Source organism: Rhamphochromis longiceps, linkage group LG12 (assembly GCF_057381845.1).
Source record: "Rhamphochromis longiceps isolate RC_006_pf linkage group LG12, R_longiceps_female_GT1.1, whole genome shotgun sequence".
NCBI lineage: Eukaryota > Metazoa > Chordata > Actinopteri > Cichliformes > Cichlidae > Rhamphochromis > Rhamphochromis longiceps.
Window position 1 is genome coordinate 16903472 of NC_140568.1, and position 14522 is coordinate 16917993.

Consider the following 14522-nt stretch of genomic DNA (forward strand, 5'->3'; position numbering starts at 1 on the left):
GCAGAACACCGGCTCTCGAGGACTAACGTTTCCTACGCCTGGTCTAGGGGGAAAATGAACTGTAGTTTCCATTTTTTTTCTTGCTTTGTCTCATTATGCCAGCAGGTGGCAAGTACCTCGGTCGAGTCGTCTGTGTTGCCGCTCCGTCCACGCGTAGCATCTTGTCAGCAAAAGTCAAGAGAAAGCGCTAGAGTCGAATTTGGGATTTCTCTGAATATGACTGTGTTTTGGATAAAAGCAAGTGTCTTTTAGTGGAAAGAGATAAAAATTTGTGGGACATTTCTAAAGGGCAAAAAATCCCACAAACCTTAAAGTGCACTTGAAAAGTTCACAAAAGAAGGCTAAACTAGCTTATCTTGAGAAGGTAAGTGTGCACGCCCAAGCCCAAGGTTGGTCCATTCAGCCTGTACATACTTATAGTTATAGAATATTCACAACATACTTCATACCGTGTACATTATAACATACCATAATAGACCCATTTCTGTAATATACTCACATATCTATATTATTGCTAATATATATTGTAATATATCTATATCACTAAAGCACTTCTGGATGGATGCAAACTGCATTTCGTTGCCCTGTACCTGTGCATGTGCAATGACAATAAAGTTGAATTCTATTCTATTCTATTCTATTCTATTCTATTCGCAGCAACATCACAAGCGAGAGGAAGCGTTGGTGAATATGTTTATTGAGATTGGGATATCTACACAACTGTGTGAGCTAATAGTCTGATTGGGGCCGAGATGGATATAGCAAAGCAGAAACTGAAAGAACTAATAAAAGAAGCGAGGAAGCTAACTCTGTGTGTAGATGGCTGGAGCAAAAGGGGATTAACAGGATCTTTCATGGGTGTTTCCACTTGTTTTTACCACCCACCTGGGCCAGGTCCATGATGCTTTGCTTAACGTGCAACGAATGGAGCACCCACATACCAGGGAAGCCATCGCCCGCTGCACTGATCAGACATTAGAAGAGTGGGCTGTAGGGAAAGAGAAGGTGCTGCTCGTTGTAATCAATAATGGGGCCAACATCGTCAAGGCTGTACGGCTTCTTCAGAATCGCATGTAAACTGATTGATACCAACGGTTCTCAGGATGAGCAAAGAGCTGCTGGAAAGGGCCAAGACAAAACTGTGGATATAGTCTGAGTCGGAGGAGTCAGACATTGAGTGTGAGGAATGTGGAACACTTGGTGAGTGTTCCACAGACCTGGGAGCTTGAGGGTCATGCACAGTATCTTAGCTGTTCCCAGGACTGCGCTCTTCTGGACAGAGATGTCCGCTGTTGTTCCTGGGATCTGCTGGAGCCACTCGCCTAGCTTGGGAGTCACCGCACCTAGTGTTCCGATTACCACTGGGACCACTGTCACCTTCACCCTCCACATCTTCTCGAGCTCTTCTCTGAGCCCTTGGTATTTCTCCAGCTTCTCATGTTCCTTCTTCCTGATGTTGCTGTCATTTGGAACTGCTACGTGTATCACTACGGCCATCTGCTTCGTTTGTCTACCACCACTATGTCTGGTTGGTTAGCCACCACCATTTTGTCCGTCTGTATCTGGAAGTCCCAAAGGATCTTAGCTTGGTCATTCTCCACCACCCTTGAGGATATCTCCCATTTTGACAAAGGAGCTTGCAAAGAAAAGCGTCTGGACTTCTTTAAGTTGCTTGAAGACGTTTCACCTCTCATCCGAGAAGCTTCTTCAGTTCTAAGGTCAAATGGTGGAGAGTCCCAGATATAAACCCAGTGGGAGTGACCCCCCACAGAGGGACAAAAGGACCCCCTGATGATCCTCTAATCGCCTGAGCCAAGGTGTGAAACTGGGTGTGGGTCCCAATCAGCCAGAGTTTCGGGTGAGTTCATAGTGAAACCTGGCCCCACCTTATCATGCGAATTCCTGAGATCAGATGACCCAGGATGTGAGTGGGCGTTAAGGCGTCTGGGAAGGGATCTCAAAACTGGATTATAGATGGCAGAGAGTTGGTGTCGTAAACCCCCGCCTCTGTTCAAAGATGGTCGCTCACAGTGGACATAGATGGCTTCTTTCACTCCTCTTTCAAACCATCTGTCCTCTCTGTCCAAAATGTGAACATTGGCATCCTCGAAAGAGTGTCCTTTATCCTTAAGATGCAGATGGACTGCTGAGTCTTGTCCTGTGGAGGTGGCTCTTCTGTGTTGTGCCATGCACTTGTGAAGTGGCTGTTTGGTCTCTCCGATGTAGAGGTCTGGGCATTCCTCGCTGCACTGTACAGCATACACCACATTGTTAAGTCTGTGTTTTGGCGTTTTGTCTTTCGGGTGAACCAGTTTTTGTCTGACCTCCACCACTCTTGGCATACAGCTTGATGTCATCCATGTACAGGAGGTGGCTGACAACTGTTCTGTTCCGTAGTCAGCATCCGTAGCCAGTCTTGTTAATGATCTCACTGAGGGGGTTCAGGCCTATGCAGAACAGCAGAGGGGATAGAGGATCTCATTGGTAGATCCCGCACTTAATGGTGACTTGTGCTGTGAGCTTGAAGTTGGCCTCTAGTGTTGTACGCCACATCCCCATTGAGTTCCTGATGAAGGCTCTTAGGGTCCTGTTGATCTTGTACAATTCTAGGCATTCCAGTATCCAGCTGTTGATTGAGTCATAGGCCTTCTTGTAATCAATCTAGGCAGAGCACAATTTGGTCACAAGAAAAACAATGGTGTGCTTGGTTTCAACGTAACCGACTAATCTTGACTAATCTTTTGTCCAGTATTAAATATTGATTACGTTTCACTCATAGCTATGTGACTCACACTATTAAGAAATAAAATTAATTAAAACAGGTCTGCTTGCAGAAGAGACCTGCAGCACAGAGCTAATGTCCGTAGATTGAGAAATTGTTTTTATCAAATCAAATACATACCTCAAGTGGAAATATAACAAGATTTTTAGATTATTGCTTCTATGTCTATAATGTTTACACGTTTTATAATTGTCTGTTTTTTGGGGGTTTTTTAGACATTGAGCTGCAAGAATATGGGGAAAGCAGCAAGTTCCACAGAATGCCGCGCCTAGCACACACTCTCCATCTCACAATGAAAGATGCCATGAAACACCCAACTGCTGATTCAGTCATAACGAAAGCAAGAAATCTGGTACATGTTGTTAGAAAATCATCAGTGACAAATGAAGAAGTGTTTAAAAGGTGTGACAAAAGTCTGATCTGGGATTGTACCACTTGTTGGAACAGTACCAAACCAGAGCTGAACTAAACCAACTACTTGAGAAGCTGGGGATGGATACACTTCTCACAAGTGATTGGACCAAGATGGAGAACCTTGTCAAGTTGTTTGAACCCTTTGTCATTCATACAGACAGTGTTGGGGAGTAACAGAGTACATGTACCGCCGTTACATATTTAAAATACAAAATATGAGTAACTGTATTGTTGCGGGTCAGTATTGTTTGGGTTTTGTTTGACAGCTATGCTCTGTTGTTCCAGGCGGCAGCGTTACGGTTGCCATGGTTACATGGTGACGCACTCTCTCTTTGCGACTGTGTGTTTCCAGGGTGAGAGAGCGCCTTTTTGTTGTTGTTGTGCTAAGCTAAAAGGGAGAGTGTTACAGACTTAGCTCTAAAGAATGTAGCCTCATGGGCAGTGTAGTCCTTGCTGCAGGGAGAATGGACTGCCATACCCGTTATGTGTCTGTGAGCGCGAGGAGGGAGAAAAAGGAGAGTGGAAAAGTACAAGCTGTCATTGAGCAGAAACGGGAGCTGGAAGCATGTAAATATAATAATAACCACTGCAGCCAAGAAGAGAGCCTGACGAGCCCAGTTGTAAGTAAGCCATTAAGACTCGACTGTACACCGTGTTTGTATTTTCCTCCGAAACAATAAGTTCTGTTGGAGCAGCCTTTCAATGCCTCTCTCTGTCTCTTGCTAGCAAAGTTGACCCAGACAACAAAGTAAAGCTATGGTGTTGATTTTCCACCTCTTTCGCACAGTTGCTTTTTATTAAAACAACAGTTAAATCATGACTGGAAATCTACCTTTCTTTATAGGTATTTTAACCAATACTAAACTACTGCATGTTTCCATCAATACTTCAACCACCTAAACACATAATTGTACTTATTCCTTAAATTGGACACCCTTTATAAAAAAAACCCAAATGTCTCACAATGTATCATGTCAATATTAATATCCTAAAATAAGAAAGCATTGCATGTGATGTAACAGAGAAAAAAAATAAACAAAAAAAGGTCAATAGGCATGTTTCGTTTGCTAAATACTTTATTAAAAGACAGTTTCCTATTTACGTTTATATGATTCACAGAAGTTTGTAATTTTTTGCATGATGTGCGTCCTGCACCAGCCAAACGATCTGGGGCGTATCGGAGCCATTTCTGCACTGCTTGTGCAAAGACAAACTCGGACATAGAGTTTGCCCCTAACTGCTGCGTCAGGCTCCAATCAAGGCAAAGCGTCTCACCTATAGACACATTTTAAGAGATGGAATTAGCGTGTCTCATGTCTTAAATGTGTATGCAAGTGCTTGTGTGTTTAATCAACAGGCCGTTGTTATGTATTTAAATCACATCTGACAGCTATTACACTTTATAGTTACAAAGTGTACATAACCTTTATATACTTACCATTGCCTTATTTGCCTCTTGTGATTGAAGAGCTGGCTCTGCATTGTTTAGCTCCTCAATGTTGTGCAAGGGCAAATCCAGAGGCAGTACCCCAGCATCTACCGATTCATTGCAGCCGGTATTGCGGATGGCTCTGACCTCCTCACAGAGTTCGTTAACAGCTCTCGTCAGGTCTGACAGAAAAAGATAATTTTTTTTAAAGTATTTAAGAATACAGACAACTTGTCAAAAGTTTCCTTGTGTCTCACACACAGATATGTACAAAGACACTAGACAGTATTTTATTACCTGGTATTTTCACTCGAGGGGCCTGGGGAAACCATTTTTTTGTGGGCTGCTCATCCTCTGAGTCACTATATGTGTACAGGGGATTTGGTCTAAAGAAAAAAAGTTGAAAAGGGTCATAAGTAATTACAAATGTGCTTTTGGAATATTTTTTCCTAAAGTTACAGTTTGATTTATAACAACACACACAGGAAACGGAGATGTGCAAGAAGGTACAGTATACAAGGAATTTTTGAAGTGCACAAGTGTATACGGCTTTGCATTTATAAAAAGTTTACAAGCTTCCACTTTTTGGACTATATTATGTGGTGATATTGCAGTATGCAAGCACCACAGATATGTATAAAAGACAAGATCATAAATTCTTAGCAATCAAAGATATGTTTGTGAAATAAAAAAAGTTTTACTTGTGCTTTCTTTCATGACTGGTCTGAGTTTCAGCTTCGGACTGAAGGTCAGACATATCACAGTGTTCACTTAGATATTTCTGAAGACTGCGTTCTGCTTCGTGAAATGTGTCTGGAAGTACAAACACAATGTATGGCCAGACATAAATTAGGACACGAAAAACTTGTTATTGTTACATTTATACAATACCAATCCAGATGATACCCACCATGGCCTATTAGAAGTCAGACTGGTGCATAGGTGAGCCATGTTGCACCAGGATGAACTCTCCTCTTTACTGCGTCGTGGATCCTGAATGTGTCTCACGGAGGATATGGAGGCCATGACAATTTCTCCCCATTTATCCATGATCTAGGGACTATTTCTGTACCACCAGTGCTGAACTGCACAATGCACCAGTCTTTCATTTTTATCTTTTTTTTAAAATTTGGAGTCCTTTTTTGCCCTGTCTAGGATAAACAGGAAACAGATAATTACAATATATTTCATAGTCACTACAAAACTTGATCTATTGATTGAACTAAATAATAAATAATAGCTTAAAATGTATATAGGCAACAATTACAAGCAAACCCGTATATGTAAGCATTTAAACACTGAAGATAATAAAATTAACAGTATTTTGTCTAAGTCTGCCATTGTAGGAATTCATGGCACCATGGTTTGGAGTCTTCTCTCACCCTCGTTCTCTGCGGCCTGCTGGAGCGGGGGGGCTAGGAGGAGTTGGCCGTCCAACTGCGGTCTGGAGTGTGGGGCCTCCCTGCTGCTGTGGAGTTGGGGCGGTCTGCCTCTCCCCACCGCAGGGAAAAGGGTAACACCACCTGGGTCTGGGTGCAGTTCCCCCCTCCAGGGGCAAGGGTACCTAGACCCGGTTCGTAGAGTATGCTTCGGGAGTGTGATCGTGTGTACAGCGTCTCTTTATGTCTGTCTCCACGTTGGTTGAGTGTGGAGTAAGTGCATATGAGAGCATGAGGGTGGGGATGGATGTTTGTGTCTGTGTGTGCCTGTATGTCTGTGTCTATATGTCAGGTTGGGTATCAGACGCCACCTTTCTGGGGACATCTCAGGCCCTCCAAGGTTTGGAGGCCTATCTCCACCCACCACTTCCCCTGCCAGTGGCGGACTCCCTCAGGTGTCGGTGCGTTGGTGGTTCTTTGTGTCTGGGGGTGGGCGTCCGGGTACACACCGGCTCACTCCTTGACGGCCGCTTATCGGGGCCTGGAGCCTGGGGCTCGCTCGGGCCACTTCGGAGGTGGGGTGCCCCCGGCCTCTCGGACTTGGGCTCGGTCACTCAGGCACAGCTGGCTGCCGGCGGAGCTCACGGGCGCGTCACTGCAACTCCCCCTGGCTTCTGCTCCGCGGCTGCTGAGTGAGCCCTCATCTGGGACTCTCCTCAGCTCTTACTGGGACAGTGGCGCGGCTGCCCCTCTGTTGGTCTTCCTTGGTCTCTTGTGTTCTGGGGACCTCTGGATGTCTGGAGTTTTGATCTCCTCCATACCTGCTTCATACCCTGGAGGACGGGGCTGTGGCTCCCCACACTCCCTAGCAGATCGTTACATGGAGAAACCTTTGGAATGCAAGCATGTTGATCCACACAGGTATGCACACAGGTGTACACACGGGTATTCACAGACGCGGACTACAGCTTTCTTGGCTGCTGCCTCAAAGCACATTGTACGCTGTCTATCTTGCGTGCTGCACAATATCGTTTATTATTTAGTATCTACTGATATCTACTGCTAGCTAGTTTATTGTGATGGTGCCGTTTTTTTTATTATGTTGCTCTTTGTTGTTTGCTTTCTCTTCTGTTTTTTTTCTCCATACAGGTGACCCAGGTGTCTTGTTTTTTTTGTTTGTTTTTCTTTCTTTCTTCTCCCCCTTTTCACTGTCTCTTCTCCCCTTTGGTTTTCTTTCTCTCCCTCTCTTTCTTTCATTCTCTCTCCCTGTCCTATCCCCCAGTCATGTCTGTCCCGTTTGTAGCAACTGAAAATAAAATAAATTCATAATTATAATAAAGGTCAATCAAATGGACCAATATGGCAAGGCCATGATGATCCACTTGGTAAAATAAATCCGCTTGGCATCTTTCTTGGCCTTAAGACAACAATTCTGATGGCTAAAGATCCAAACGGGACACAAAAAAAAAAAAAAAAAAAAAAAAAAAGGAATTCATGGCACCGAGACAAAAACTTGGCGCACAGTGTGGCGTAAAAATAGGCGCACACCTTTGACGCTGCATTTTCTCCGTCTTCCTCGTCCACACGTAAATGCTAAACGCAGTTTACGTGTGGACAAAAGGTGCAAACGCAAGTTAGGTGAGCGTGCAGCGTAAAGTTAGGTGAGCGTGCAGCGTAAAGTTTGAATTGAGTGCGAATCGAAGCGGGTGCTCTCCAATCATTAAAAGTAACAAAGTCATTGAACACATTTATACAGTTACCTTTACGTTTATCAATCATATATCACAGATTTACAATTTTTTGTAGTACTATGCTAAAAAGCAACTACAGAGCGAAAGTCTGGGTCAAGCGCCGAGGCGACGGCAAGAACAAAGGAACCCTCGAAGCGTTAAAGCTAGCTTTGTAAGGGTATATAACGGAAAAGTATGAAACGAAAATGTTTTCTTTGTTGATAGACTTTGTTTGCAGTGGAATTTATTAGTTGCCGGATTGTAAGATGAAAGTAGACACAATTTCGGGCTCCCACATTTTATCCGAAACTTTACATTAACAAGTTTTTTTTTTTTTTTTACTGTTATTCAAATGCAACCGTGGAAATAACGAATAGAACAAAAGTCATTCATTCTTACCTTATACTAATCGTGGTGCAGGCCAGTGCAGTGCATGAACTGATGCCTTCTCCGGTCAATTCCGCTGAGAGTAAATCTAATGTCCCGCTCTACTGTACAAGACAATGGTTACCTGGAGGGATGTACCAATGTGATAGGGGTGCTGCGGAATAGTCCAAGTGGTAGCAGCTTTAATTTCCCGCTCAACCATAAATCGATGGTTTTTCAACGTGATTGTTGTCACCTTGTCAACTATAAATAGATCAACAATCAACGATGACAGAACAACAGTGAATCAATGTTATTTCAATGTCAGTGTCAGGTTTCATCAGTATTTCAATGTTGTTTCAACATTGGTTTTGTGTTGACATTTCAATCCTGACGATTCTGATGGTTCAGATGGAAAATCAACATCTGTTCAATGTCTCCTTGCTATCTGGGAAGCTAGTTTTTGGCTACGACGTATTAGCCAGAGGTCCCTTTACTACGGTTCGGAGCCGCAGATCTTCAGTAATAGTAATAAATCACATTCATGTAGTTGTAAACAGCATGATAATATATTAATATATTTTCTGTGTGTGAACTGCTGTCATCTTGGCTGAGAAACAGAACAACCACTTCTCTGGAGTAGCGAGTTTTCCTTAAGATCAACAAAAAACTGTTACTTCACTGATGTACCCTATATCCTTTTTGACCGACCTGGACATCCACACTTGCAGTTCAGTTCAGTGCCTTTTTTTTCATGTTTTACTGATGGATAACTAAACACTTAAAAACTACTCATGATGGCTTGGCTTTTGTGTTGTGTTGTGTATTGCCAGTCAGTTGCAGTGTTTTATCACAACACAACACAACAGTTGCAGCTTTCACTGACAGCACAAGTGGTCCTTGAACCTTTGTACTGTTTTCATTAATTAATTTTGCAGTTAACTTGTGAACATGTTGGATGATCTGTCTGCTGTCACTGGTTGGTGCTGAGGTCTGAATCTGATGACAGCTCCTGTAATCATAATGAGAACAGAATCATCACAAACTGAAATATAAAGTTTATTTCTCGAAATTGAAATAAAAGCAATCCTTCTCTGTCCTCACACACTGGGGATCTGAAGTTCTATTGTTACATTTTTTCGGTTCTACAGTTTTGCAGACAACAAAAATTAATGCTTCAATTATTTCTTTCAAAGGATGTAAGTTGTATTGAGTACTGTACATTTAACCATGAACAATACTAAGAATTATCCAGACTGTTTCTTAACCTGAATATTTAGTATATTTGCAGAATGGCAGATAGAGACAAAATACTGTTACTGTTAATCTGACTATCTTCAGGTTTTACATGCTTACATATACACACGCAGTTACTGTCCCTCCATTTAGAAAGGCAGGGGCGTCAAGGTGTAATTATTTTACATGTCTTTGTTTTTTTTTCCTGTGTAATAATATTCAACATTGCTATCAATACATTTTTCAAAAAATGCCTCTCTGTGCAAAATGGGTTCAAAAACATAAACAACTGTGGGATGCTGTTTGTGATTTGAACCGGGGGAACAAATTGCGGCAGGATCAGCCTGATATTATTTTTATCCCACTCTAACTTTACTGTATAAAGAGCTAACATCTCCAACATGTCAGGAGTAGTTAGTCATTACAACAAGTGTGTGTGAACTAAAAATCAAGAATGTGGGATGCTGTTTGACCTACCTTGGACCTTGTTTGTTGCTCTGGACTTACTCCTTCCAACTGCAAAGCTAATAAACTGCTAATTTCTGATGACTTGCTTCTTTCTTTCAATTGCAAAATTACCTTTTCTATAACCAAGAGCCCTCGTACAATTATTTTTCGGAATATTAAGAAAATCAATCCTGAGAACGTTTCTTTTGCTTTCTCTAGTCATTTGCATTTTCATAACCTGCTCAGCCAAGAGCACTTGGATTCCTATTATAACTCTAGTCTCAACAGTATTCTAAACTCTGTTGCCCCACTCAAAACTGAATCTGTATCATTCTCTCAGTCAGCACCCGGGTTTATAGCTGAACTAAGGCTTCTGAAAGCAAAAAGTCAAAGGCTTGAATGTCTCTATAAGAAAACTTACTATTCATAAGGAAATGTGTAATAATTCTGTTTTGTATTATAAGGAGTGTATTAATCAAACAAAATCTGCTTATTACTCCACCATTATCTGTTGAAATGAAGATTCAACCAAGATACTATTTTCCCTGTTCAACTAGTCTTTCACGTTACCAGATTTTTTACCTGCTCACCTTTACTCATCTTCCTTCTGTTTTTCTCCAATGTTATATTTCATTGAGAAATTTCACAAAATACACCAAGACCTGGTTTCTGATGTTCCATGTAGCTCTTCCTTTGCAATTCCACTCCCATCACACTGTTCTTCTGCTTTCCAACTTCCCTTTGTTGCTGATATTTCAAATCTCATCTGTAAGTTAAAAACTTTTACTTGTCAGCTAGATCCCATCCCTAGAGTTTTGGTCAAGGCCTGTCTACCCTCTTTGCTTCCTCTCATATCTGCTATCGTCTACTCTTCGCTTACCACTGGGAACTGTTCCTGCTCCCTTAAAAGTTGCTGTCATCATGTAAATATTGAAAACAAAATTCACACAGGCAGTTCTTCTAAGCTGTTAAGTGCTCTGTCTATCATTCATACACATTCAGACCCCGATGGATGAATTGTAGAGTTAGTATCTTAGTAACATGGGGTAGTAGTAGTATTATTATAACTGTATCTCAGTTCCAAGAAAGCAATTTCTAATATTACAAACATTATCTTAATTCCAAGCACACAATCCCAAATACCAAGAACTGTATGTGAGTTCCAAGAAAGCAATCTGTAATAACATAGATCAGGGCATCCCTGGGCACACGTGTCACCGCTGGCACGTGAAGGGTTTACTGATGGCACGACCATAGCTGGACTGGCCACCGGGCATACCGGGCACTTGCCCGATGGGCCGGTGGTGATTTTTCATTTTTATGGGCCGATGTGGAGGCTTTGTTTGTTTGTTTTTTGTAACCGTATAAACAATGAAAGGTGGTGGATTGGCCAGATGCTGGCTGATGTGTAAAAATAACTCAGTTGTTTGGTCATGTCTATGGCAGAGCTTCCAGAGAGACCCGAGGCGGCCACCGTGTAAACACCACAGTGTCAGGTGAACTGAACTTCAGGTAAGAAGTTATGACCTGCAGTCCATCTGGGTCAGATATAAATCAAGTTTAGGTGGAGTTTATTTTCGTTGTACTGACTTTTTACAGTCAGTTACAATAACTTGTACTGCGTACTAGCTAGCATGACGGAGTTTCGGTGAATCGTCTCGTATTCAGAGAAAATATTACTTGTTTCGTATTGAGCTGAAAAAGAACACCGTTTTTCCCGTACTTCAGCTAGAATGAAAAAAAGACACAAAGCTGGAGTTATTCTGCATCTTTACACTGTCAGCTGCATCTTCTTCTCTCATTCTCTTCTCCTCCCTCTCCTGTTGCCACTTCAATCATGAAACTGATCAGCTGATCGGCTTTTCTCTCTTGCTTGTTTATCGCTCACTATGCGCCAGAAAGAGGAAACCAGCGGATTTCACGCTAAACAAGAGCAGCACATTTAAGCTTGATCAGCTGTTGTTGTTGCTGGAGCCCCAGCTGTAAAAGCTGCTGGTCATGATATCGTGTGGTTATCTGGTGTTGAGGGAAACATGAAACCAGGAGATGTCCTTACTGAATCAACAGAGCTGAACAGGTGATGGAGAAACAGGTTTACCTTTTAGGTGACATGAATGAGTTGAAGGGAAGTTATGAACTGGTTCTGAGACAAATAACACCAGGATCCTTTTCTATGAGGACAAGAATGGCTCTTGGTGAAGGCAGTCACACTTTTCACCTCTCCCTTCCCTTATCTTTCCTGCTTAGCGTCTTGTGTCCTTTTCTAGTCTTGTCTATTACTTTTTCCCTGAAACACTCTCTCACAATCTGTTCTCTAAAACATAAAAGACGAATTATGGATTTGATTAACTGGCCCCTGAATGTAATTGACACCCTCTTCTCAACGAGAAGCCTGGGCTTGGGTGAGTCTGACTGTAAGACATTGAAGACACCTTTTCGGAACCATGATAACACACATATACACATGCAGATATACACTCATCCCCCCTCTCCTTCCAAATGCCTTCGACGCTTATTCCCTCCCGATGCAAATGGTAGATCAAAGGGGACCAGCGCATATGCTGCAGGCCTAGATGCGCTGTCTAAACTGGCTGTCTCTCACCTTTTACCCATCCGTGCCGATTGTCATGTGTTTCTGTGGTGTATTAAGAGTTTTTTCATGTGCTATGCGCAGAGTTGTTTTTTTCTGTTGTCAAACTGATCTCCCTGTTGGAGCTCAGTCTTGGGGGAGTTTGTTTTTCTCCTTGTTTTTCCTGATGTTGTGTATTTTCCATTGTTCAGTTCCAGGTCGCTGCTCATGCGGCTGACCGGCCAACTACCTAGCCTGACCTGTCTCCCCAATGTGATGTTTGTGTATTGTATGTACGGTTGGCAAAGTCAGTCTCTAAATTGCCCCTTGGGGATAAAGAGTCTTCTGAATCTGAATCTGAATTTCTTTGTGCCCTCCTTTCCCTGTTAATGCCCTACCTGACCCCCTGGCAAAGCTTTGCTAGACCCGCCCCTGCACAGTTACCAGCTGTCAGCTAGCTTTTAATAAATGATTATCTGAATCTTACAACCAAAGTTTTTATCTGACGTAAAATGTATACAAATCATACATATACCAACAAGACAGTGTACATCACTGTCACAAAAGCGTTTGTTTTCATTCAAAGACTTTATGGCTTTTCCTCTTCCTAATACCTGGTGGGCCGGTCTCTAGTCAAAATGCCCGGACTGATTATTTGTCCCAGTCCAGCATGTATAGACCAATGTTATCTTTTCTGATCAAACTAGAAAACTTTAATGAGCTGCTGGATTTGTCTTGGATTAACTGGCTGGACACAGAGGACATCGAAATTCAGCTGATTGAACTGAAAAGCTTGACTATGTGGGGTCAAAGGTTGCAGATTTCCGAACGCAGCTGGAATCCATAGCTGTGCTTGCATTTTCACCTGCTGGACATCACTACCTGACAAGTTTAATTGTCTTCAGAACATTGCAGAGACTGCATTCGGAGATCTGCAACCTTTGACCCCACATAGTCAAGCTTTTCAGTTCAATCAGCTGCATTTCGATGTCCTCTGTGTCCAGCCAGTTAATCCAAGGCCTTATTGACAGTATTTGGCTCTACATATCTGTGTGAGCAGATTTTCTCTCACACAAATAGTGTCCTCAGGCAGCCATCTGAATGCTGGACAATCGGAGACCTGTGTCTCTGAGTGGGAGACCAGAGATCACATTGACATGTGTATCTCTGTATTGTTGGGTGATCGTGGCTCAAGAGTTGGGAGTTTGCCTTGTAATCAGAAGGTTGCCGAGGGACTAGTAAAGCGCTATACAAATACAGGCCATTTATCATTTTTACCATTTAACAAACATGCCATATTGGCCCAGCTTATTTTTCTTATCATTGTTCTGAGGAGACCATAAATAGCGTTTACATTTTCGGTTGTACAGTTCATTTGCTGTTATTTTTATTTATTTATTTAGGACAGTGCATGTTAATGAACATAAATGTAAAAAAAAAAAAAAATACATGAATTACATGCCAGATTATAGCCAAAGGCTAATTTCCATCTGTTGTCCTTAAACATAAAAAATAGACATAATAATTCATAAAAATTCATCATTCATTCATAATAAAAACTAAAACATTAAAACTATACAACTCGTACATGATCACACACTTGATTTGTCCATAACCAGTTTTTAACCTTTCCCTTAAACAAATTGAGTGTAGAGCATTCTCTAATGGGTTGAGGAAGACTGTTCCACAGATGGCCTCCCTGGACAGAGAGGACGTTCTGCCCAATGCTGTCCGTCTGTGGGGTATAAACAAGTCTCCTCGGATTGTAGCTCGAGTGGTCCTGTCTGAGCTTTCTTTATGCCCAATGAACTGTTTCACTAAGTTATTGAAGTTCAGTAATTTATGTTTTTTTAACACATGACAGTGGTGGTGGGAAGTCGGTTTTTTGTCAAGTAGTTACTTCTTTTATAAATGTTTTCAATAGTTTTAAGTGTTGTTGGACAAGCAAGTGAACAGGACGTCAAACAATAGTCCATATGAGAGATGATCATTGAGTAAAAATAAGTTTTTGCAAATTTCATATTTAAATTATTACGTATATGATTAAAATTTCGATTATTAAATTTAAGTACCTGGGACACTTTCTTTATGTGACTCTTGAAGGATAATGTTGGGTCTAGAATGACCCCAAGACATTTAAATTCTGGAGCTAATTCAAGCTCTACTCAAT

At 41.9% G+C, this 14522-nt stretch overlaps 1 long non-coding RNA gene across 2 annotated transcripts; it reads right to left on the reverse strand.

The window, feature by feature from the left end:
• Positions 1–755: 755 nt before the first annotated feature.
• LOC146657133 (uncharacterized) lies at positions 756–8540 on the reverse strand. Of its 2 annotated transcripts, none has more exons than XR_014914034.1 (3): positions 8134–8540; positions 4635–5776; positions 756–4471 (listed from the first exon to the last, which is right to left on the reverse strand). It is a non-coding gene; the product is annotated as an uncharacterized LOC146657133 (long non-coding RNA). The 2 variants fall into 2 exon arrangements; XR_014914033.1 differs by lacking the exon at positions 8134–8540 and having other exon boundaries at positions 4635–4807; positions 4923–7454.
• Between the last annotated feature and the right edge of the window lie 5982 nt (positions 8541–14522).